This window comes from Pristiophorus japonicus, unplaced genomic scaffold (genome assembly GCF_044704955.1).
Source record: "Pristiophorus japonicus isolate sPriJap1 unplaced genomic scaffold, sPriJap1.hap1 HAP1_SCAFFOLD_33, whole genome shotgun sequence".
NCBI lineage: Eukaryota > Metazoa > Chordata > Chondrichthyes > Pristiophoridae > Pristiophorus > Pristiophorus japonicus.
In genome coordinates this window covers 2131635-2157967 of record NW_027253106.1, presented here as the reverse complement: position 1 = coordinate 2157967, position 26333 = coordinate 2131635, and the positions used below count along the sequence as shown (strand labels likewise).

General features: G+C 42.9%; 1 non-coding gene across 1 annotated transcript; it reads right to left on the bottom strand.

Annotated features, from left to right (window-relative positions):
• Window positions 1-17651: 17651 nt before the first annotated feature.
• On the bottom strand, window positions 17652-17723 carry trnah-gug (transfer RNA histidin (anticodon GUG)). Its single transcript has one exon. It is a non-coding gene; the product is annotated as a tRNA-His (tRNA).
• Window positions 17724-26333: the final 8610 nt, after the last annotated feature.

Below are 26333 nucleotides of genomic sequence, written 5' to 3'. Positions count from 1 at the left end.
CTCCTCCACCGTATTGCTTCCAGTTAATATGTGCATATTAAAGCCATTATAACAGCTTCACTGCACGGACTGCAGAGGCTCAAGAAGGGGGTTCACCACCATCTTCTCAAAGGCAATGAGGGATGGGCAGTAAAAATTGGCTTTGCGAGCATCGCCCACATGCCACGAACTAATATTTAAAAATATTGGATTTTAGGATTATGGCTCAGAATGTTCATTGCTGATGACACCAGGAAACTGGGATTTTATTTCAAATTGAACAGGACAAGTTATTGCTACCATGCACCGAAATGATAATTAGTAATGAATAAAAAATCCCATGGTGCTCATTTTTAGATTCACCGCAGAAAGTTTTGTAATAATGTGGAAACATTTTACAGTTAAACTAGTGGGAAATTAAGTTTGACTTGTATTTGTGCCTTTAAGTAAAATTCTGGCGTCTGACTCCTGTCCATGTCTCTTCTTCCGATGTAAAATAAGAAAGGATGGTTTTACATAGACTGGATTGCACAACACTTAACGCAATCCATTATTCACGCAATAGAAAAAAGCAGGCGGCTTTTCAACATCTGGTAGGAGAAGAATTTTGTGACAGGCTCAACATCACGGTTATCATCGATTTACACCCATAAATCTGCAATAGCGACTTACCAGGAATTCCAACAGCTGCAAGGACAAGCAATTAAATATCTTCTGTCTGAAGAATGACAGGATATCCCGTGTATGGGAAAAGAAGTGAATTCTCTTAGATTAGGAACCACAGCTCCGGCAGACACTTTGAGCTGATACTTGGCAATGGTCACTGATTTATACAACTGTATGTCTACACTGACACGGTTATACCCGCTGATCATAGCAATTAGTTACGGTGACTTGAACAAACACATTGCATCAGCAGCGTTGACTCTGATGTAAATAACGTGCTGGATAAAACACAAACATCTCAATATCCACGATATTAACCTAATCATACATCTCTCCAGAATAAAATTGAAATCTGTGTTCAGACTTGACAAATCCAGCAATAAGGAGCGGTTTCAGGTACAGTTTTTATGTAATTGTATTGACCATGTTCACTCGTGCTCATTCATTTAAAGTGTGTCCCGGCCACTACTCATTGTGCCCCGAAACCAGGAATATTAATACAATTTGTTTTCCGTTCCTGCAGTTTTCGCGTTAAATTATGAATACTTAGTCTCTGCCATGGGCATAGTCAAATGTCACGTTCGTTATTGAAACCTAGAAATTATTGCCGCCTCGAAAAGACTTTGGATGATATTGGGGGATGGTACCTGAACATGTGTCATTGGAGTGCATCTCTCCATTCGGTTACTGCAGATAGTATCCATTTTGTTCTAAATTGATCCATCATATGATCATCAGGATATAAAAATAGCACCTGGAATAGATCATGCGGCCCATCGACCTTGCACATCCACTCACGACCATCGCTGAATTTCTACACCAACGAGACTTTCCCGCCTTACCTTCACATCCCTTGATTCATTAGTTCCCAAATGTGTACGGCAGTTTGACAGGCAAACATGAGGAAAGCAGGGAAGGAACAAACCACGAAATTTCACGAAATCTCCTTGAGGAATACTGTGCGAAATGGATGCACACTTCACGATGGACAGCACCTCCCATCTGCCACTTTGCTCCGAAATGATTAATATAATAAGAATATGTTCCGAACCTAGCATATCCAGGCAGTAAAAATAACATTATATCAAGGTTAAGAGAATATTCATTCTCAATGAACAGGTGAATAGCTGTGATGAAGGTCAGATGTGATATAAATTCCATTAGATTGAGGAAATTGTGATTAGCAAGTCAAATATCCACAATGAACATCTCTGTCTATAATTATGATATATTTCAGACTCAATGCAGCTGGAATAGGATAGTTGAGAGATTGTTACATAGAAACATGGCAACATAGAAAATAGGTGCAAGAGCAGGACATCTGGCCCTCGAGCCTGCACCGACATTCAATATGATCAAAGCTAATCATGCAAACACATTACGCCATCCCTGAACACTTTAGGCATACGGGCCACATCTAACTCCCTATTGAATATGCCCAACGAATTGGACTCCACAATTTTCTGTGGCAGGGAATGCCACACGTTCATAACTCTATGTGTTAAAGAGTTTCTCCTCATGGCGTTCCCTTTTTGCTTACCTCTTATCTTTCGACTGTGGCCCCTGGTTCTGAACTTCCCCAACATTGGGAACATTGTTCCTATATCTAACCTATCCAGTCCATTCAGAATTTTATACGTTTCCATAAGCTCCCGTCCCATTCTTCTAAATTCCAGTGAGTATAAGCCTAGCCGATCCAGTCTTGCCGCATATGTCAGTCCTGCCATCCCGGAAATCAGTCTGGTGAAACTTCGCTCAGTCGCACAATAGCAAGCACGCCCTTCCTCAGATTAGGAGACAAAACTGCAGACAATACTCAATGTGTGGTCTCACCAATGCCCTTTAAAATTGCAGTAAGATTTCCCTGCAACTATACGCAATTCCCCTAGCTCTGAAGGCCAACATGCCATTTGCTTTCTTTACTGCCTGCAGTACATGCATGCCTACCTTCAATGACTGATGTACCATGACACCCAGATTTCGTTGCACATCCCCTTTTATTTACCTGACATGTAGAAATATAGAAAATAGGTGCTGGAGCAGGCCACTCGACTCTTCGAGCCTGCACTGCCATTGAATATGATCTTGGCTGATCATGCAACCTCAGTAGCCCGTCCCCCACTTTTATTCATACCCCCTGATTCCTTTAGCCGTAAGTGGCACACCTACCTTCCATTTGAATATGTCCAACGAACTGCACTCAACAACTTTCTGTGGCAGATATTTCCACAAGTTCACATCTCTCTGGGTGAAAACGTTTCTCCTCATCTCGGTCCTATATGGCTTACCCCTTATCACAAGACGCCCATCCCCCATCCCCCTGATTCTGCACTTCCCCAACATCGGGAACATTCTACCTGCATCAAACCTGTCCCGTCCGGTCAGAATATTCTAAGTTTCTATGAGATTCGCTCATTCTTCTCAACTGCTGTGAATATGAGCCTAGCAGATCCAGTCTTTCCTCATATATCAGTATTGCCATCCCGGGAATCAGTCTGCTGAACCTTCGCTGCATTCCCTCAATAGCAAGAATGTCTTTCCTCAGATTAAGACAACAAAACTGCATACAATATAGAGGTGTGGTCTCACCAACGTCCTGTACAACTGCAGTAAGAACTCCCTGCTTCGATTCTCAAATCCCCAAGCTATGCAGGCCAAGTTACCATTGCCTTCTTCACCGCCTGCTGTAATTGCATGCCAAATTTCAATGACTGCTGTACCATGACACCCAGGCTTCGCTGCACCTTCCATTTTCAAAATCTTCCGCCATTCAGATAACGTTCTTTCTACGTGGTTTTGCCCGAAAAGTGGATAACCTCACATTTATCCACATTGTACTGCATCTGCCGTGCATTTGTTCATTCCTTAACCTGTCCAAGACCCCCTGCAGCCTCTTAGCATCCGCAGCTGACACTGCCACCCAGCTTAGTGTCATCTGCAAACTTGGAGATATTACATTGAATTCCTTCGTCAAAATCATTCATTTATTTTGTAAATAGCTAGGGTCCCAGCACAGTACCCTGCGGCACCCCACTATCCACTGCCTGCCATTCTGAAAAGTACATGTTTCTTCCCAATCTTTGCTTCCCGTCTGCCAACCAGTTCTCTATCCACGCCAATACATTACCCCCAATACCATGTGCCTTAATTTTGCACAATAATCTCTTGTGTGGGAATTTGGCAAAAGCCTTTTGAAAGTCCAAATACACCACATCCACGGTTTGCCTTTGTCCACTCGAATACCTACATCCTCAAAACACGCTAGAAGATTTGTCAAGCATAATTTCCCTTTCATAAAACATGCTGACTTGGATCGATCCTGCCACTGCTTCCCAAATGAACTGCAATTATATCTTTAATAATTGATTGCTGCTTTTTCCCAGCCACCGATATCAGGCTAACCGGTCAAAAATTCCCTGTATTCTCTCTCACTCTTTTTATAAAAATGGGTATTTATTAGCTACTCTCCAATACATAGGAACTGAACCAGAATCTATGGAACGTTCGGAAATTAACACCAATGCATCTAGTATTTCTAGGGCCACTTCCTTAATTACTCGGGGATGCAGACTATCAGGCACTGTGGATTTACCGGCATTCAGACCATTCAATTTCCCGAGGACCGTTTCCTGACTAATAAGGATTTTCCTCAGTTCCCTCTTCTCGCTCAACCCTCTGTCCCCGAGTATTTTCGGGAGGTTATTCGTGTCTTCCTTAGTGAAGACAGAAGCAAAGTATGTGTTCAATTGGTCTGGCATTTTCCATGCTCCAAATTATCAATTCATCTAATTTGATTGCAGCGACCGACATTAGTTTTCAATAATCTTTTTCTCTCACATATCTATAGAAGGATTGCAGTCAGTTTTTTTATTCCCTCCATTCTTACTCTCATTCTCTATTACCCCCTCCTGATTAAACCCTTAGTCCTCGTCTGATGACTTCAAATGTTCTCCCAGTCCACAGGTTTGCTGCTTTTTTTGGACAATTTATTTGCCTCTTTCTTGGATTTAACATTTTCCCTAATTTCCCTTGTTAGCCACGGTTGAGCCAACATTTATTTTTTATTCTTATGCCTCACGGCGATGTACAATTCTTGTAGATCAGGCATGTTATATTTAAATTTCTGCCGTTGCCGATCCACCGTCAACCCTTTAAGTATCATTCTCCAGTGTATCCTAGCCAATTAACGTCTCATACCGTCGATGTTTCCTTTTTTTCAGTTCAGCACTCTAGTCTTTTAATCAACCGTTTCACTCTCCATCTTAATAAAGAATTCTACCATATCATGGCCACTCTTCCCAATGGGCCCCGCTCGACCAGAATGCTAATTTAGCCTCTCTCGTTACCTCGAATTTCGCCAAGCTTATCATCTACAGGGTTGTAGTGATACACGTCCTCCTGTATGATACAGATTCGTGGACCATATTCAGCAGGCACCTCAAATCGCTGGAGAAATACAATCAGCGATGTTTCCGGAAGATCCTGCAAATCCATTTCGATGATGCACGCACCAACATCAGTGTTCTCGATCACGCCAACATCCCCAGCTTCGAAGCACTGACCACACTCAACCATCTCTGTTCGAAATGCCACATTGTCTGCATGCCCGTCACAAGAATCCCAAAGAAAACGCTCTACTCGGAACTCCTGCATGGCAAGCATGCCCAAGATCGGCAGAGGAAACATATAAAGGACACGCTCAAATCCACTTTGATTAAGTGCAATATCCCCAGCAACATCTCGGAATCCCTGGACAAAGACCACGCGACGTGAAGGAAGAGCATCCTGGATGACGCTGGGCACCTCAAGGCTCGTTACCGAGATCATGCTGAAAACAATTACAGGCATCGGAAAGAGGGTGCAGCAATGCAGACTCCTGGCCAAACCTCTCCTCCAACGACTACCAGTGTCAGAGACTATAATTACCGTGTTGCACTGTACTGTCACCTGAGAACCCACAGTTAGAATGGAAGCATTTCTACGTCGATTTCGAGGGACTGCCAATTATGAGATGGAAGATTAAAAGATACCAACTTTCCTCAGAATTTTGTTACAACAATTGTAAAAAATCTCACATATTTCTATATGTTTGAATCGAAGTGACTGTCTTTCTTTCTTATTTCTATCATTCTTTATTTTCCCATTAGGCTCGCTCTCTCCTTCTCAATGACTCCATGTCGTTGTTTCTCACGCTTTTATGTCTTGTCCTCTTGCTCTGTTGCTCTGATGCTCGCATGCTCAACTCAGATTTGAATTTATGTAGAACATTTAATGTAGTTAGCTCGCCCCAAGCGCCTTACATCCAACGCAGTATTTTAGAGTGTTTTTCCAATTGCATTTTAGGAAACGACAAAATCATTTGCGATTAGCGACCTCGAAAATGCAGCAATATAATCATGACCAGGTCATGTTTTTCTCTGCATGTTGATTTACATTTACATATAATGTGTTGTGTGAGACTGAAAGCCCGTATTACCAAAATGCCTTGCTATTCTTTCTGTGCACTTTGTGAGACTGGCACATGCAGACCTCAACATTCAACCAGCTTTCTGCTTACCATGGTTTATCAAATGGCTCAGATAATTTGAGCGCAAGGATGACTTCAAGAAAAGATAATAGAAGGATCAGCAAGGTTCAATGAGCCATATCTGAACGTGTCACATTGATAACTCTGGTAAGGAAGTGGAAGATGTTAATGCAGCAGTAAAACAATCAGGGCTATAAATGCATGGATGTTTAGTTAATGCTTTTACTCACTTGGCGTTCGTATATATCTTTGAGATACCATATATTATTTCTGGTATGCATCGAATGTCATGATCACAAGTTTAATTCGTACAATCATGTGAAGGACTATGGCATAGCAACTCACAGTGGAGTTATGGGTAGTGTGTGTCTCAGCATCTAGTTGACACTTGAATCCAAAAAAAAACGCAGGGCAGTGCGTTTTTCCAAAGAAGCTTCCGTTCACGCTGGTTAAGGGAGCAATGTGGCTCAGCAGCTCAGATACTGGTCTTGTGCGCTACGGAAATACTTTGGGATTAATACTGCTTTTGCCAAGTGCGAGGTTTCAAAAAAGTCCTGATCCTGCATTGATATAACTGAGTGTGTGTGTATTCTGAATGGTTAAGTAACCAAAAGAAAAACATCAAGAAATTAGTGCAACATCTTGAAGTTTAAATTGATTTTTGAAAATTACTTGGGCTGATTTGGACTGACGTGATTTTATCAAAGTCTGTTCAAGTCGAAATAAGATAAAAAAACAGAAAGTCGTTAGTTTTACAATGTCTACTGTTGGGATTGATAATTAGGAGAAGAGGCTCTGGCCAGAAATAGAGAAATCTCAATCTTATAGAGGAATGAGCTGAATGTCCGGAGCAGTGAGGAAAGATGTCAAAAGCTGTCGGTTCCATGCGCTCGGAACAGCCAGGTCTGTTCTGAAGCTATTCAGCATCTTGTGGATGCACGGAACAGGATTCAAGATCTACAGGAAGGGATATCTAATCTGCAGCATGTACAATTGGTGGTCTCACACTGGAGTTATGGGTTGTGTGTGTTTCAGCAGCGAGCTGACAATTGAATAAAAAAAAACGTTGGGCAGAGCGTGTTTCAAAAGACGCTTCCATTCACGCTGGTTAAGGCAGCAATGTGGCTCAGAAGCTCAGATACTGGTTTTGTGTGGTACGAAAAGACTTTGGGATTAATACTGCTTTTGCCAAGTGCGAGGCCGCTCCCAATCCACGTCCTGTTAAGGAGATGGGGAGGAGCGCACCACCCTTTGAAAGAGATGTGAGTGCTATTACCATCCCACGTCCTGTGCATGTGATCGGAGTGCAGAAGCTGGTGATAATAGGTTGCCAAAGGGTGACACAAGTTGATGAAGCCAGGTGGTGTTCAACGGATTCCCAGATCGAAAATTTCAAAAGGATATTAAGTGACAATAGCTACCGGTCCCTTCCGTGTGCCGTTTATATTTCTCTATTTCGGAGCTCCGAACTCAGTTGGAACGAGTAGCGATTTTAGGTATGGAGAAGTAGCATTCAGAATCTTGTTACCCCGCTCCATCACACCCGATCTTACGGTAATTCGGAGATTGGGGAGAGCAGGTTCGAGCAGAAGAGATGAGAGCATGATCATGAGGCTATAACTTTCAAAAGAACAGGTTAAGAGAACACAGGAGAGAAATTGCACAGCGCCCTATTTGGGGCAATAACTTTGTGGTTGTGCTGCCAACTTTTATTAAAGTTACATAAAATAATAATTTGCGTGGCTGTTCAAAGAGCAGAATCAGAGACAAGAGACAAGAGAAGGATGTTCTGGCTTTTGAGGGAGTGCAGCGAAGATTCACCAGACTGATTCCAGGGATGGCTGGGCTGTCATATGAGGAGGCACTGGATCAACATTATTCACTGGAGTTCAGAAGGATGAAAGGTGAACTCATAGAAACATATAAAAGTCTGAAGGGATTGGACAGGTTAGAAGCAGAAACGATGTCCCCAAAATTGGGGAAGTCCAGAACCAGGGGACAGAGTCTTAGGCTAAGAGGCAGACCGTTTAGGACTGAGATGAGGAGAAACTTCTTCACTCAGAGAGTTGTTAACCCGTGGAATTCCCTGCCGCAGAGAGTTGTTGATGCGAGTTAATTGGATATATTAAAGAGGGAGTCAGATATGGCCCTTAAGGTTAAGGGGATTAACGGGGTATAGAGAGAATTAGGAAAGGGGTACTGATTGAATGATCAGCCATGATCTTATTGAATGGCGGTGCAGGCTCGAAGGGCTGAATGGCCTACTCTTGCATCTATTTTCTATGTTTCTATGTAAGAGGCTCTTCAATGAGTGGAAATAGAGAGGAGCGGCTGTTTCAATAGCAGGAGCAAGGAAAGCGGCTGATTGTAGAACAGGAGCAGAGAGGAGCGGCTATTTACAGAGCCGGAGCAGAGGTTCCAGTCTGTTTGAAGGACGGGAGCAGAGAGGAGCGGCTGTTTACTGAACGGGAGCAGAGAGAAGCGGATGTTTACAGACGGGAGCAGAGAGGAGCGGCTGTTTACTGAACGGGAGCAGAGAAGAGCGGTTGTTTACAAAGCGGGAGCAGAGAGGAGCAGCTGTTTACAGAGCGGGAGCGGAGAGGAGCGGCTGTTTACTGTGCGGGAGCAGAGAGGAGCGGCTGTTTACAGAGCGGGAGCAGAGATGAGCAGCTGTTTACAGAGCGGGAGGAGAGAGGAGCGGCTGTTTAAAGAGCGGGAGCGGAGGATCCAGGTTGTTTAAAGAGCGGGAGCAGAGGGTCCCGACTGTTTACAGAGCGGGAGCTTTGAGGAGCGGCTGTTTACAGAGCGGGAGCAGAGAGGAGTGGATGTTTGCAGAGTGGGAGCAGAGAGGAGCGGATGTTATCAGAGCGGGAGCAGATAGGAAATGCTGTTTAAGAGCGGAAGCAGAGAGGAGCGGATGTTTACAGAGCAGGAGCAGAGAGGAGCGGATGTTTACAGAGCGGGGACAGAGAGGAGCGGCTGTTTACTGAGCGGGAGCAGAGATGAGCGGATGTTCACAGAGAAGGAGCAGTGAGGAGCGGCTGTTTACAGAGCGGCAGCATAGATGAGAGGCAGTACATTGTGCTGGACCTGTGGCGTTTTTCGAGCAGTTGTTGAACAAATTAATTTTCATCACCTACAGTACTTGGCTTTTCTTTATTGTGCTTCACTTTTTATCAACAAAATGCAATCATTAATTGCGCTGGCTTGAAGATTAAATAACTAAATAAGGTAAGCTTTGGAGCGAGAATACTCGCCTGCCACGTGGGAGACATGGTTATTGTGCAAACAATAAACATAACACATGCCTTAAACATTGTTGCAATGTAAAGTATAAATTTGTTTTTATACGCAAGATAGTAAACATTTCAACGGAGGGCAGAACAGAGATCTAAGGCTGCCGAAATATAAAGTATAAATTACATAAACACTCTCAGCGAAAAAGGTAAGTGACAGATTACTTGACTCTGAGAATTTTTATTGCCCCAACATTGGACAGCTCATTCTTCAAAGTGAGTCTGGCCGAATGAAAACGTGCGATCTAGACGTGATTTGAATCCGCTACCATCTGATCTGGAATCAGAATGGCTAACATTGCAAAACAAGCTCCAAAGCCAGCAAGTGGAGCCGCATCAATAGGACGGATATAAAATGGGAATCCGCCATGATCTTGTTGAATGACGGAGTAGGCTCGAGGGGTTAGATGGCCTACTCCTGTTCCTAATTCTTATGTTCTTATGAATATACAGAAGGTCAAACAGTATCGTGGGGAGCAAAGCAAAGTTAATGTTTCAGGTCGATGAGGGTTCCTCAAAACGTGTATATAGGTTGGTGCAGTACGGAGCAGCTGCTTAAATGTGGAGCAGATAAGACACGGATGAGATTACCGGTCAATGCCGATCCACCGGTTGTATTAATAAATTTCTCGAAAAAAATTAAATGAACACATTGACATGAAAAGCGGTTCAAAGAAAACTCACATTTTAAGGTTTCAGTTCGTCATATCTCGATCTGTCACGCTGCTCTGTTTGCTTGTGCATCCCGGTGCTGTATATATGCCAAGGCTGGTACTACATTCATACTTAAGCAGTTCCGTTGTCGGTTTTCTATGAAACAAAAGATAATTGCACCAATTGCTCAATGCTGCAACAGAATATACCTAAAAATCCACCTTTGATCTATCGGCATTGCTCGAGCCCGACGCTGGGCGGTTTGTGTGTCTCTTATTTCACCCGGTGTAGGATTATTGTACAAACAAGATGACTACTTCATTGTCCGAGCAATGGATCGCAAGGATGTGCCTATCACCAGTGCCATGGCAGGAACTGATGAATGTTGGACTGACCACTATCTAATCCACTCTGGCATTTAAATTAATGTAGAAACATAATCGCAGCAGCCACAGAATAGCTGCTGCAGTAAAAGCAACATAGGAGCATTGAAAAACCCTGATAAGAAAGCTCTATTCTGAAATCGCAACAAAACAAACTGACGATGTCCAGTCAACAGCAAACACTGACTGTCCACAGAGCCTGGTCTGCCTTAAAGGTCTCCATAATTATCATCTGTTAAGAGACGCTTGCTTAAATCCATCAGGAAACATCAAGACTGGTGAGATGAGAATGACCAAGAGATCCAGGAGCTAATAAAGCACAAATGCGAGGCATTTTTGAATTGAAAACAGCAGCACAACTGGATGGCAAGAAAGCAGCTCTTTGACGTCTGCAGACCGAGGTCCAAGATAAAACTCGCCTTATAATAACAGGTGATGGGTGGATATAGTGTAGGCGATCCTGCAACGAGTTGACAAACACGACGTGCATGGATTCTTTAGCACATTCAAGACCACCTACGGTGCAAGCAGCCAAGTTTTTACCCCACTGAGGCCAAGGATGCAGAGGGAGCTATCAAGGACAGAGACGCAATCAGTGCCCGCTGGATAGAGTACATCGAGATATCCCAAAACGACATAATGTCTTCGATGTGAATGTCCTCATTTGCATCCCACAAAATGCTACACGCCACCACCTCAGCACAAAACCAGCCCGGCATGAGGTTGAAAAGGCCACCTGATAATTAAAGATCAAAAAGGCCACAGGAGCAGCTGGAATGCCAGCCGATGAACTTAAGCATGGCGAAGCAGCAATTTTGGCACTATTCCATGCACTCAATACTCTTACTTGGAAGGAGGTGAGCATGCCAGTGGACTTCAGGGAAGCTATAATCGTGAACCTCTTCAAGAATGGCGACATTTCTGATGGCAGTAATTAAATAGGAGTTCCCCTGCTGTCTGCCACATGGAAAATCATCACAATAATCCTCCACAATCATCTTCCCGCATTGGCTAAAGAGTTCCTCCCAGAATCGCAAAACATATTCCGCCCACTGAGCGCGACAGTCGCCATGATCTTCACCACACGTCAAACTCAAGAAAAAAGCAGAGGGCAGCATCCACCTATATAAGTTGCATTTTTTTACCAAACAACGGCCTCCGATACCCTCAACCCTGAGGGATTATGGAGCGTCCTTCTCTAATTCGGCTGCCCTCAAAAGATTTTCACCATCCTCCGCCTCCTTCACGATGACATGCAAGCCTTGATCATGACAAACGGATCCACCAGATACTCAATACCCATGCGAACCGGGGTCAAGCAAGGCTGTGTCGCCATAACAACGCTCTTCTCGTTCTTCCTTTCTGCAATGATGCTTCTCACCCTCATTAAGCTCGCCACTTTATTTCACCTAATTTGCAGAATTAACGGGAAATTGTTCAACCTGCATTGCCTCCAGTCTGGATCCAAGGTCGCACAATCCTCTGTTATTGAATTACAGGAAGCAGACAGTGGGAGGTCTAACTCTAAACCATCGTCAACCACTTCACCAAAGCGTACGAGGGTTTGGGCATTAAATAAAACATCCGTAAGGCAAAGGTTTTCTACCAAGCTGCCCTTGCCGCACAATACACCATACCCACCCCCGCGATTTTTAAGATCCATGACGAGGCCTTGGACAAGGTGAAATATTTCCATACCTGAGCTGCCTACTTTCAATGTCCAACACCGCCTTCCGTTTGAAAGTGCAACCTTCGGTTGCCTGAGGAAGAGAGTGTTCGAACACCAGGGCGTCAAACCCGGCATCAAGCTCATTGTCTACAGAGGAATAGTCAACCCGCCCTGCTGTATGCTTCAGATTCGTGGACTATGTAAAGTAGGCAACTCATAGTACTGGAGAAGTAACACGAACGCTTGCGCAGCAAGATCCAAAAATATATTGGTTCAATTGAACCTTCAACGTCAGTGTTCGAGCTCAGACCAACATTCCCATCATCGAAACATTGACCACCCTTCATCAACTCCGATGGCCGGGCGACATCGCCCACATGCCCGATACTGAACTCCAAAACAAGGGCTCGACTCAGAGATCCAGCACGGCATGCGAGTCCTTGCAGGGCAGAGGAGAAGCTTCAAGGACTCACTCAAAGCCTCCTTGAAAAATTGCTACAACCCCACCGCTATCTGGGATTCTGCAGCCCAAGACATTTCAAGAGTGGTGCAGAAGCATCTGTGAAGGCAAGGAACACCTCGAGTCTGTTCGTTGGGAGCATGCAGATGCCAAGGACAAACAGCGGAAGGAGCTCAAGACAATAGAAGCACCCACCCATCCGGCCCTAAAACCAACATCAGCCTCACCTGTGACAGAGTCTGTAGTACCGCATTGTTCTCAACAGCCAACTGTGAACTCATATTTGAGTGGAAGCAAGACATCCTTGACTCCGAATGCGTGCATAAGAGAAGACAAACAAGGTAAGATCTAAATGCACAGAAACATTCAAGGATAGGATATATAACCATACGAGGCAGTTACGTTGAATGAGTTCAATGAAGATGGGTGGAAGGAAAGTCTTGTGGAGCATAAACACAAGCATTGACCTGATTGGTCGAATGGAAGATTATGTACTCTAAATAATTGTATAACGTGTTGAACATCAGTATGCATTTGAATCTCTTTATGTGAATGCACAAAGCATTCATAACAAATTTGCTGATCTGTCGGCACGAATGTTTACAAATGGGGATGATCTGGTAGCCAGAATAGAGATGTGGTTGCCAATTGACGAAGACTGGGATCTAAATATTCAGGTGTACTTGAAAATTCGGAAGGACAGACAGAATGGAAAATGAGTTGGGTAGCTCTTTGGATGAAGGATTATTTCACTGCAATAATGAGAAACAATATTGCCTGGAATAGATCACGATATTGAAACCGTTTAGGTCGAGATAAGGAATAAATAGTGTAAAAGTCACTGGTGGGCGTAATCTATATGCCCCCTAACAATTACAACTCTGCTGGTCGCCCAATAAACATGAAATAGTGGGGGCTGGTAAAAAGGGTCTTTACATGGGTGTAAACCATGGGTGATTTCAACCTGCATATTGATTGGACAAATCAAATTGGTTGAGGAAGATTGCATAGATTGAATAAGGGAAGGGTTTCTTCAGCAGTACGAATTGGAAATAAGCAGATAACAGGCTATCATGGATCTGGTCCTGTGCAATGAGACGGGATTAGTAAACAAACTGCTAGTAAAGGTTCCCATTGGAATCAGTGATCACTGCATGGTCGAATTTCAAATTCAGATGGAGCGCGAAGAAGTTGGATTTACAACCACCGTGCTAAGCTTAAACAAACGATAATAAAAAAAGCTATGAGGGCAGAGTTGATTAAAGTGGAGTGGAAAAACAGATTAAAGTGCAGGACGGTTAATGTACAGTGGCAAACATTTAAGGAGATATTTCACAACTCTAAAGAAAAATATATTCAATTGAGGAGGAAAATGTATAAAAGAAAATATAACTGCCCGTGGATCATGAAAGAAATAAAGGATGTTAAAAACAAGGGCTTAAAAAGTGGCCAAAATTAGTGGGAGGACAGAAGATTGGGAAGCTTTTAACAGCCAGCAAAGAATAACAAAATAAAGGATGAAGAAAGGGAAGATAGATTATGAAATAAAACTAGCACGAAATATAATAACAGATGTTAATAGTTTCTACAGGTATATAAAAAGGAAAAGAAAGACTAAAGTAAATTTTGGTCCGTTAGAGGATGATACCAGGTAATTAGTAATGGGGACCATGGAGATGGCAGAAACTCTGACCAAGTATTTGTTGCATTCTTTACGGTAGAGGACACTACAAATATTCCAACAGTGGATAGTCAAGGGCTATAGAGGTGGGGGGCGGAGTAATTTATCACAAAATCACAATCACTAAAAAGATGGTACTCAGTAAGATATTGGGATTAAAGTCGGATCAATCCCATGGACATGATGGCTTGCATCCTCGTGTCATAAGAGAAGCAGTATAGCAGGTATAGTGAATGCATTGGTTGTAATTTACCAACATTTCCTGGATTCAGGTGATGTCCCACCAGATTGGAAAACGGCAAATGTAACGCCACTGTATAAAAACGAAGGCAGAGAAAATGCAGAAAAAACTAACCAGTTAGCCTAACAGTTGATTTTGTAAATATGTTGCAGTCCATTATTGAAGAAGCAATAGCAGAACATTTGGAAAGACATAATTCGGTCAGGCAGAGTCAGCATGTTTTTTGAAAGGGAATTGATGTTTGACAAAGTTGCTGTAATTCTTTGAGGAAGTAACGTGCAGGATGGTTAAAGGGGAACCAGTCGATGTGGTGTATTTGTATAACAGAAGGCATTTCACAAGGTTCCTCATAAAAGCTTACTGCACAAGATAAAAGTTCACAGGATTGGGGTTAATATATTAGCTTGGATAGCGTGTTGGCTAATGAATAGAAAACAAAGTGTCGGTATAAATGGTTCATTCTCGGGTTGGCAATCAGTAATGTTTGGGGTGCCGCAGGGATTAGTGCTTGGACCACACTATTTACAATCTATATTAACGACATGGATGAAGCGACCGAGTGTAACGTCGACAAATTCGGTGACGATACAAATATTGGTGGAGAGGCAATGCATGAGGACAACATAAAAAACCTGCAAAAGCACATAGACAGGCTAAGTGAGTGGGAAAACATTTGGAAGGTGGAGTAAAATGTTGGACCGTGTGAGGTTTGCATGTTGGCAGAAAAAAATCAAAGAACAAGTTATTTTTAAATGCAGATAAATTTCAAAATGATGCAGTAGAGCACGGCCTGGGGATCCTGGTGCATGAAATACAAAATTTAGTACGCAGGTAGCAGCAAGTGATGAGGAAGGACAAGGGAATCTTGGCCTTCATTGAAATGGGGATGGAGTATAAAAGTAGGGATGTCTTGCTGCAGTAGGACAGGGTATTGGTGAGCACACGTGGAACCCTGCTTACAGTTTTGGTTTTCAAATTTACAAAAGAATATACTTGCTTTGGATGCAGTTCAGAGAAGGTTCACTAGGTTCATTCCGCTGATTGTTACAAGGAAAGTTTGATTGGTTTGTCCTCTTCTCATTGGAATTCAGATGATTCAGAGGTGATCTTACCGAAACGTATACCATTATGAGGAGTCTTGACAAGGTTGATGCAGAGGCGCTATTTCCACTGATAGTGGAGATTGAACTAGAGTGCATAATCTTAGAATAAGGGGCCGCCCATTTAAAACTGGGACAAGAACGAATTACAACTCCTAGATTGCTGTAAAGCTGTGGAATTCGCTGCCTCAGAGAACTTTGGAAGCTGGGTCATTGCATGCATTTAAATCAGAGATAGACAGTTTCTTAACCGATAAGGGCATAAGGAGTTATGGGGAGCTCTCAGAGAAATACACCTGTGTACATACGGGTCGAGAGGCCTTATGGCCTGCTCCTGCTCCGATTTCTTATGTTATTATTATATTTCCAATTAACGTCACCCATACCTAATTCTGACACATTACTGCAATTGGAGGGAATCATCCTCTCCATATGCTCTCCCCGATACTTACGTTTCACTGACGTTCCAATAGACACCGCCTATTTCGCAAGATGGGATTGTTTCATTCTATGAATACAATCGCTGAACACTCAGTCCCCAGTCACATTCTAATATACACAGCTCATGACCCGATATTGATTCATTTTTCATATGGAAGGGATTTCTCTCGTGAATATACTCCGTAATATATAATACACCTTATATTTCCAAAATACTCAGCCAATGGCCAATAATGACATTACTGTAATGGAAGAGTTTTACCTTGTCAATATTCGCCCATTTAGTGACTCGCTAAAATGGGTGGTAGTAGGGCGGTAAAGAAACAAATGATGGTCCAGGTCAGGTGTTCGTGTGAAAAGCAGAACCAATAGCAGCATCTGCTGTCCGAGAGAACGGGAGCACTGGTTCGGATGCGATTTGTTGAATTTACATTTGATTTCGGAAGGATGTAAAGTGCCTACATGTTTACTCAATTGGTTGGTTGGAACGTTGCTCCTGTGAAGCTCTGTCTTTCGAAAAATGTGGGAAAGAAAGCCAAATTCACTCGCTTTTAATGTAACGTTAATCTTTTCTGCAATGCCGATCGTCTGTGAGAAGGTGATTTTTGACGAAACCATAGTGACGACAATGTGGGATTTTCACCCAGGATCTGTCCCAGCTCAACCCTGAAAATCCTAACGCGAGATGAAATCGCTGGACCGCAGATTCACCGATATAAAACAACGAAACTCATTACGCATTGAAATCTAATTAACTGAAAGTGTAGACGAAAGGTTTTCCTTCCACCTTGCCTGTGCTGTTTCCCTGCGAATGGTATCGAATTAGTCCCACTCACCGTAATCCGACAAATGTTTCCCATTAATGCACACATTTATAATTTTTGACGTGAAATGAGCTGAGTGCAGCATACTTAGAGCAAAAGCTTAATTTGGCCATGAAGATTACAGTGATTAAAAAAACAAACAGAGGCATGAAATGTTCAACGATGATTATATTCGAATCCGCGCATATAGCGCACAATTGATTGGAATATTCCTCGCCTCAAGCACTCTGCTACCTCATATTGCTGGAACATTGTAACCAATCATTCTGCTTTCTGCTTTTTGAATCCAAACAGAAATTCCCTGCGCCAAACTGAACTCACCGCTTGTGCACCAAGTTGCAAAAATGTTGAACATTATCAATCAGCCTTTGTCAGTAGAAGGCCTTACGTTACTTCAGGTGAAAGAGCGCCAGAAATTATCGGTTTTGAAACAGGTTCAGAACAGTGAAAAAAAGTTTCACACGGTAAATTAAACGACGAACATCGGACTTCGTAAGCATCGAAGTCAGGCGCCTTTTCCATTCGCCCACGGAGACAGTGCAGCCGCCACAACAATTATTTGGGGAGAATTGTAAGCAAAGGGCTATTGTTTCAGGAAGGCAGAAAAAGCTCAGTCAAGAGGCGCGTTTGAATGAGTAAATATGTTTCTGCCGCCAACAAAATAATATTTATTTCATATAGTAAAGGTTGATGTTTTGCTATGATCCATCAGCAGATAAAAGGCAAACTCTGCCATGACTCGGATTCGAACCGAGGTTCCTGCGGCCACAACGCAGTGTACTAACCACTATACGATCACGGCGCTCCACATCAGCTCGGGTAATACGACCCTGATCACAGCAAAGTCACACACAGCACTGTTTAGAAAACATGTTTTTATTTGATGAGGCCAAATTTAGCCCTGACAAATTATGTCAGCGGTGGGATTTGACCGACAACCTGCACCGAATAGAGCGTTAATCCAGAATAGGAGCGACTGCAGCCGCAGTTACGTTGAAAAGGATTGTTCCCCTTTCATACGGGAAGAAATTCGTCCATTGTGCGTTGTAAAAAAAAAAGCCTGGTTCCCACTGGGAGTTGAACGCAGGTTTCCCCTTTGTAAAGAAAGCGCTTTGACCAGCGAAGCCACGGGGCGAAATACACCACGACCGACTTCCCTCCACTGAATGCTATCAATCAGATTCCTGTCACTGCCTTTTGGAGTCTGAAGCCATTTTGGATCTAACCACCTCTCTTGTCTATTCCGCCATGTGTGCCGATGCTATCTCTCGCTGCGTAAATCACAGCTTCAATCTGTGGGTTGATGCCGAATGATTTTCAGTGTTTGTTTTGAACATGAACTAAATGTGAACAAAACAACATAAGGAATATGAGCAGGAGTAGGCAATATGGTCATTCGATCCTGCTCTGACATTCAATAAGATCATGGCTGACACGATCATGGAATCAGCTCTACTTCAATGCCCGATCCTTTAATCCAGTATCGCTCGAAAATCTGTCCATCATTGCCTTAAATATATTCAATGACCCAGCCTCCAATAATTCCAGGCATTTATAAGTCCCTGAGAGAAGAAATGTCTCCACATCTCAGTTTGAAATGGGCGGCCCTTTATTCTGAGTGTATCAGCCAAACAACTTTTGAAACTGGGCAACTAATCAGCAAAAATTCATAACAAGATGTTATTTATTGTGATGAGGCAAATATAATATTCGGACTCGCAAGAATTAGCTTCAATTACGTGCAAAACGAATCTGTGACACCAACGCGATTCCAACTGCCCTAATATTAATTGGGATATAATTAATGTGACAGGTATTGAGCATGAATACTTCCTAAAATATATTCAGCAGAATGTGTTTTTCATCCAGTATGTAGCAAGCCCAACAAAGGTTCTGGACTTAGAGTGAGGGAATGAAGCTGGGCAGGTGGTCGGAGTATGAATTTGACAACATTTTGCTGCGAATGATCATAATTCAGTTAGATATTGTGTAGTTGCGGAAAAGGACAAAGATAGACCAGGAATAAAAAGTTTCATTGGGGGGGAACCAGTTTTACTGAGCTGAGATATGATTTAGCCAAAGTCGACTGGAAACAACTGTTGAAGGTAAATCAGTTTCATAGCAGTGGGAGGCCATTAAGGAGGAGAACTTGATGGTACAGAGCAAGTATGTTCCCTTAAAGAAAAAGAGTGGGAATAATAAATCTAAAGCCCCAGGAATTAAAGTGGCATACAGGGTAGTTAAAGCAAAAAGGGGAGGGTTTTGTTAGTATCAAGGGCTCAATTCTGCAGAAACCCGAGCGGAGTACAGAAAGTGTGGCGGTAAAATTTAAAAAGGAAGTTTGGAAAGCAAAGAGAGAGCAGGAAAAATTGTTTTTATGTAAAATCAATGAAACACAGAACATGTTTTATATGTACATTAATGCAAGACATTATCTAAAGGATGAGTCAGGCCTATTAGAGATTGTGAATGTAAATTTTACGTGAAGTTCGATGGCCTGGAAATAGTTCTTCCTGACTAAAGTTCATCTGTTTTCAGAAAAGGGAGTGGCGATGCCACATTGCATTCAGGTTGTAGGAGTGTGAAATATTAGATGAAAGATATATAGTGAGATTGGAATTATTTAGGAACGTAGCAGCATTGAATGTGGATATCTCCCCAGACCTAGCTAAACTGTATCCCAGACTGCTAACTGATGCAAAAGAAGTAATTACAGAGGCGCTAGCATTCATTTTATATTCCTCTCTGGCCACAGGTGTGGTGCCGGAGGACTGAAAGAGTTCAACTGTTGTACATTTGCATAAAAATTATAAAAGGGCAGATGGAGTCTGCCTAAACTTGGTTCTGGGAAAATTGCTGCAAAACATTCTAAGGGCGGAATAAGTGTTCATTGAGAAATACATGGATTAATCAAGGAGAGTGCAGTGGCCTGCAGAGACTTGTGGGGCACCACAGGGATTAGTGCTTGGGATCCAGCTATTCACAATACATATAAATGATTGTGATTAGGGAACCAATTGTAATATTTCCAAATTTGCCAACGAAGTAAAACTAGTGTGAGTTGCGAGGAGGAGGCAAAGACGCTGCTAGGCGACTTAGATAGGGTGAGTTAGTGGGAAAACACATGGCAGATGCAGTAGAACGTGCATAATCGTGAAGCTATCCACTTTGGTTGGAAAAACATAAGGACAGCATATCATTTAAATGATTATGGCTTCAGACATGTCGAAGTACAGAGGGACCTGGGTATCCTTGTCCACCAGTCAGTGAAAGCAAACATGCAGGTGCAGCAAGCAGTTTGGAATGCAAATGGTATGTTGGCCTTCATTGCAAGAGGATTTGAGGAGGAAGAAACATAGAATTATAGAAACATAGAACATAGTTGCAGGATTAGGCCATTCGGCCCTTGGAGCTTGCACCACCATTCATTAAGTTCATGGATGATTATTCAACTCAGTACCCCTTTCCAGATTTATTACCATACCCCTTGATCCCTTTAGCCATAAGGGCCATATCTAATTCTCTCTTGAATAGATACAATGAACTGGCATCAACGATTCTTTTCCATAGGGAATTCCACGGGTTAACAAGTCTCTGAGTGAAGCAGTTTCTCCTCATCTCAATCCGAAATGTCTTACCACTTATCCTTAGAATATGTCCTCTGATTCTGGACTTCCCCAACATCGGAAAGTCCAAACTCAGGGGACACATTTTATATGTCAGTACTTTAGATGGATGTATGAGATCCCCTCTCATACTTATCAACTCCAGTGAATACAGGCCCAGTCGATTAAATCTCTCTTTATGTCAGTCCTGCCATCCCGGGAATCAGTCTGTTGAACCTTCACTGCACTCCCTCAATAGCAAGGACGTCCTTCCTCAGATTATGAGACCTAAACTGCAGACAATATCCGGGGTGACGCCTCACAAAGGCCCTATACAAATGCAGTTCGAACTCCCTACTCCTATACTCAAATCCCTTAGCTATGAAGGCCAACATACCATTTGGTTTCTTCACCGCCTGCTGCACCTGCATGCCAACTTTCCTGACTGGAATACCATGACACACAGGTCTCGTTACATCTCCCCTTTTTCTAATCTGCCGCCATTCAGAATATATTCTGCCTTCGTGTTTTTGCACCCAAGTGGATAACTTCACAGTTATACACGTTATATTGCATCTGCCACGCATTTGCCAACTCACCTAACCTGTCGAAGTCACGCCGCAGCCTCTTCGCGTTCTACTCACAGTTCACACCGCCATCCAGCTTAGAGTAATCTGTAAACTTGGAGCAATTACACTCAATTCCTTCAAAGAAATCATTGATGTATATTGTTAATAGCTGCCCCACCCCCCCCCCCCACTGAGCCCTGTGGCATCACACTAGTCACTGCCTGCCATTCTAAAAAGGATCCGTTTATCCAGACTCTCTGCTTCCTGTCTGCCAGAGAGTTCTCTATGCACGTCAGTACATTATTCCCAATAGCATTAGCTTTAATTTTGCACACTAATCTCTTGTGTGGGACCTTGTCAAAAGCATTTTGAAAGTCTAAACACACCACATCCACAGGTTATTTCTTGTCCAGTCTATTGTTACATCCTTAATAAATTCCAGAATGTTTGTCAATTATGATTCCCTTTTCATAAATCCATGCTGACTTGGATGATCCTGTCACTGTTTTCCAAATGCGTTGCTATTTCACCATTAATAAATGATTCCCAATTTTCCCCACTGCTGATGTAAGGCTAACCGGTCTATATTTTCACGTTTTCTCTCTCCATTTTTTTTTTAAAGTGGTATTACATTAACTACCCAGTCCATAGGAACTAATCCAGAGTTGATAGATTGTTGGATAATGATCACCAATGCATTCACTATTTCTCGGGATACTTCCTTTTGTACTCTGGGATGCTGACTATCAGGCCTCTGGGATTTATCGGCCTATAATCACATTAATTTCCCGCACACAATTTCCCACGTAATAAGGATTTTCATCAGTTCCTGCTTCTCATTGAACCCTTGGTCCCCTCGTATTATCCGAAGGTTATTTGTTTCTTCCTCCGTGAAGACATGACCAAAATACAGGAGCAAGGTTGTCTTACTACAATTAAAATGGCCTTGGTGAGACTGCACCTGGAGTATTGCGTGCAGTTCTGGTCTCCTTACCCAAGAAAGATATACTTGCCATGGAGAGAATGTAGCGAAGGTTCACCAGACTGTTTCCTGGGAAGGCAGGACTTTGGAGAAATTGGATCGAGTAGGACTGTATTCACTGGAGTTTAGACGAATGAGAGGGGATCTCATAGAATCGACTACTATTCTCACAGAGTTGGATAGACTGGATGCGGGGGGAATGATTCCCCTGGTTGGGATGTCTAGTTAAAGGGGTCACAGAATCAGGATATGGGGTAGGAAATCTATGGACGAAATGTGGATTTTTTTTCACTGAGATATTGGTGAACCTGTGGTATTCTATACCACAGAAGGCTGTGGAGGCCAAGTTACTGAATACATCTGAGAGAGATAGATTGATATCGAAACAAAAAAGACAGATAGGGCTATGGGGAAAAAGCGGGAATATGATGTAGAGTTACAGGAGCAGCCATGATTATATCGAATGGTGGTGCAGTCTTGAAGGGCCGAATGGCCCACTAATGCTCGCATTTTCTATGTTTCTAATTTTGCATTTTCGAGGGTCTAAATGGACTTCCACTCTTCTTGGAGAACAAGTTCAAGAAACTGATCAATTCTGCCGTTCCTATGCCTTAGGCTTGAAGTGTTAATGTGCAGAACCTTTCCCTGGGTAAAAGTCCGAAGGGGCAGAATGGCCTCCTCCGAATTCTGTTAAACCGGATAGCGTGCCTCCTCGTCATCTATGCAGCAGGACGAGAGGCCGAATGACGATCCACTATTCTTGTATTACAGGCTCAAGGAGCTGAATGGCTTCCTCTTGTAATTCGCAACTGGCTCATTGGGTTAATCGATTCATCCTGTCCTGATGAAGCAGGCTCGATGGCTTGCTCCTGCTCCTCTGTGAGAGACTCAGGAGCTAAGACAACCCAGAGGAACAGTGGATGGGATGGGAGCCACTTGTTTAACAGGAAATGCAGGGTCCACGGCTTCCCTTCTCTGATGTACTGATTTGCTGCAAAATGCACTGTGCGGCCCAAGAAACACTAGATCCTGACCTAAATTCTGAATAAAATCCGAGCTATCCAGACTAATCCCACTGCCTAGCTCTTGGTCCGTAGCCGTGTGTTCCAAAACCTGGCAGTGAGTTCCAAAACCACACCAGCCCCTCGGTGAAAACATTTCGGCTCAATTCCCGTGTATCCTCCAAACAATTACATTAATCTATGCCCCCAGTTTGTTGACCACTCTGCTAAGGGCAATACATCCATTCTATGCACTCTATCCAGACCACTCATCATTTATTCACTTCAATACGTTCCCCCGCTCAGCCTCCTTTGTTCCAAAGAAAAAATGTCCAGCTTTTGCAATCTTTCCTCATAGCTACGTTCACAATTCCAGACATCACCTGCGTAAATCAACTCTGTATCCTCACGAGTGCGATCAGCTCGGGTAGCCAGATGCGGTGACCTGAATAGCATGCGATACTCTAGCTGCAGCCTAATTAGTGCTTTATTTATTTGAAGCAAAACTTTCCCGATCTTATATTCTATGGCTCAGCTAAAAAGGCAACTATCCAATGTTGCGTCTCAACCATCTTATCTACCTCGCCTATTACAATCAAGGATTCTGTGGACATGCACTGCAAGGTACTTTGAACCTCTACACATATGAGTGTCCCAACATGTAATATTTATCAGCTTGCTTTATAAGAACTCCTGCTGCATAGATGACGAGGAGGCGCATTATCCTGTTTAACAGAATTCGGAGGAGGCCATTCTGCCCCTTCAGACTTTTACCCAAGGAAAGGTTCAGGACATTAACACTTCAAGCCGAAGGCATAGGAACGGCAGAAGTTGATCAGTTTCTTTTTCTCCAAGAAGAGTAGAAGTCCATTTTGACCCTCGAAAATGCAAACATTAGAAACATAGAAAATGCGAGCAGTCGTGGCCCATTCGGCCCTTCGAGACTGCACCACCATTCGATATAATCATGGCTGCTCCTGTGCATTATCTCACAGTTCTCCGAGCTGAATTTCATTAACCTCCCTTCTGCCGACCTGATCAGTTCATTGATATCTTCCAGCAGTGCACAGCATTCGTCATTATTATCAACCATAATCTGCTTGACCAACTTTTAGTCACCTGTGCTAATTTCTACTTATCCGTCTCGGTGTCAAATTTTTATTCCATTATATTCCTGTGAAGCGCTTTGGGACGTTTCAGTACATTAAAGCGCTATATATATTGAAGTTTTTGTTGTTGTTTAAAACGCATTTTATATTATGTCATTTAAAATTTGCACCACGTAAAGAGTGCACTTTCTCCAACATGTTTTGCAGGAGTTCATTCTGCACACGTGTGCCCTCCGGCCCTAACTCACTTCATCGTCAGCATATCCTTCAATTCCTACGTCACACATTTACTTAGGTACATGACTCTTAAATGCATCTGTGCCATTGCCTCAACTCCTGCTCGTGGTAGCAACTTCCACATTCTTACGACCCTTTTGTTAATGAAGTGGCTCTTGAATTGCCTACTGAATTTATCGGTGAGTGGCTTATATTTATGACCACTAATTCTGTACTCGAGTACAATAGCAAATATTTCCTCTACGTCAACCCGATCAAAACTTTTCATCATGGTACTGTCAGTATCTGCCTTGTCATTTCGAGAGAAAAGCTCATCAGTCTTTTCAATCTTTCCAAATAAGTAATGCATTTCATTTCAGGCCGAATTGCTTCCTTCTGTGCTGTGAGATTCTACAATTTCACGATTTAATGTTCACATCGGCTGGGAGATAAAATAGGGAAAGCATGCAGGTCAACGATCTGTTATTATGCACCGACCATTGCACTATTTAGACAGCGCCATTGTGTAGCTGCGATGGATGTGTAGTGAAGGCCTTGGTTTGGGAATTCATGGCTTTTACCCATACAGGATCGAGCTCTGCTCGCAGTGATTTCCTCTTGTATTTTTTTTTAATCGACTCCCTGTGGATATCACTGGCCCAGAATCAGATCACAATTCCATCCAGTGGCCTGCATTGCACTGATTGCCGCGAAGTTGTTGTTCGAATTGGAAACACTAATAATTTATCGGCATTGATTAGTGAATGTTCATTTGATGGAAACTATTTGCAAAAATCCGTGTGAAATACTCATCGGAAACAGCATGAAAAATGGCTTTTAATCAAGAGCCATGCAATATTTGGATAGAAATCATCCTTCAATTATTCACCTTCAGTTAATAAATGATCTGATTTTATAAAGTTGAACAAGATTTGACAAACGACCACATTCGGACTCGAACCCTCTGATAACGTCAGCATTTATAAGGAAGTCGAACGCCTTATCAATTAGGCAACGTGTCAAGCTAACAGCTAGAATGCAGACTAATGGTGAGAATTAACGATTACCCACCGGAATTGTATTTATATCGGTGCCATACTTTGCACTGCAAACCAATCAGTGGCAGTGAGCCATTCACGGATTGAAATACGCGAAGTCACAAAATCCCGGAGTATATGGAATTGTTCATTAAATTCTGGAAACACTCCGCACGTCCATGAGCTCCCGGCAGTAGTAAGGTTTTTCATCATTGCTTCACAGAATTGCAGGTCGCGTGTGTGTTTCATTCATAAATGTTAAAGCTGCTCAATATAACAAACTTCTGAGATACTCGCAAACCCACCCGCCCCACGCCAAATAAAATAATAAAACAAATCGCAAGTACGGGGATCGTAACCGCCACCTTGGGGTTACTGACCTAACCGGCTTTATTACCATATGATTTTTCGGACGCGGTAAATCGAAAAAACTTAGCATTCCTACAGCGACATTCACCTCAGGACTTCCCAAACCGGTTCAGAGCCAATTAATTACTTTTAAAGTGACTGTTGTAATGTAGGAAATGCAAAAATTGACAGCACGGATGGAGGCCATTTCAGCCCATCGTGTCCGCGCCGGCCGACCAAGAGCTTTACAGACTAATTCCCACTTTCCAGCGCTAAGTTCGCCCTGTAGGTTATATCACTTCAATTGCACATCCAAGTATTTTTAAAATATGTGGCGGTTTCTGCGTCTTTCAGCCATTCAGGCAGCGATTTCCAGACTTCCACGGTGTAAAGACATTTCCCCTCATTGCTCATCTAACCCCCCTACCCCACAAATACTTCAATCTGTTCCTCCTAGTTGTTGACCCGTCTGCCAAGGGAAACACAATCTATCTAGGCACCTCATAATTAAATGCAACTCAATTATGTGCCAACTCTGTACAAGG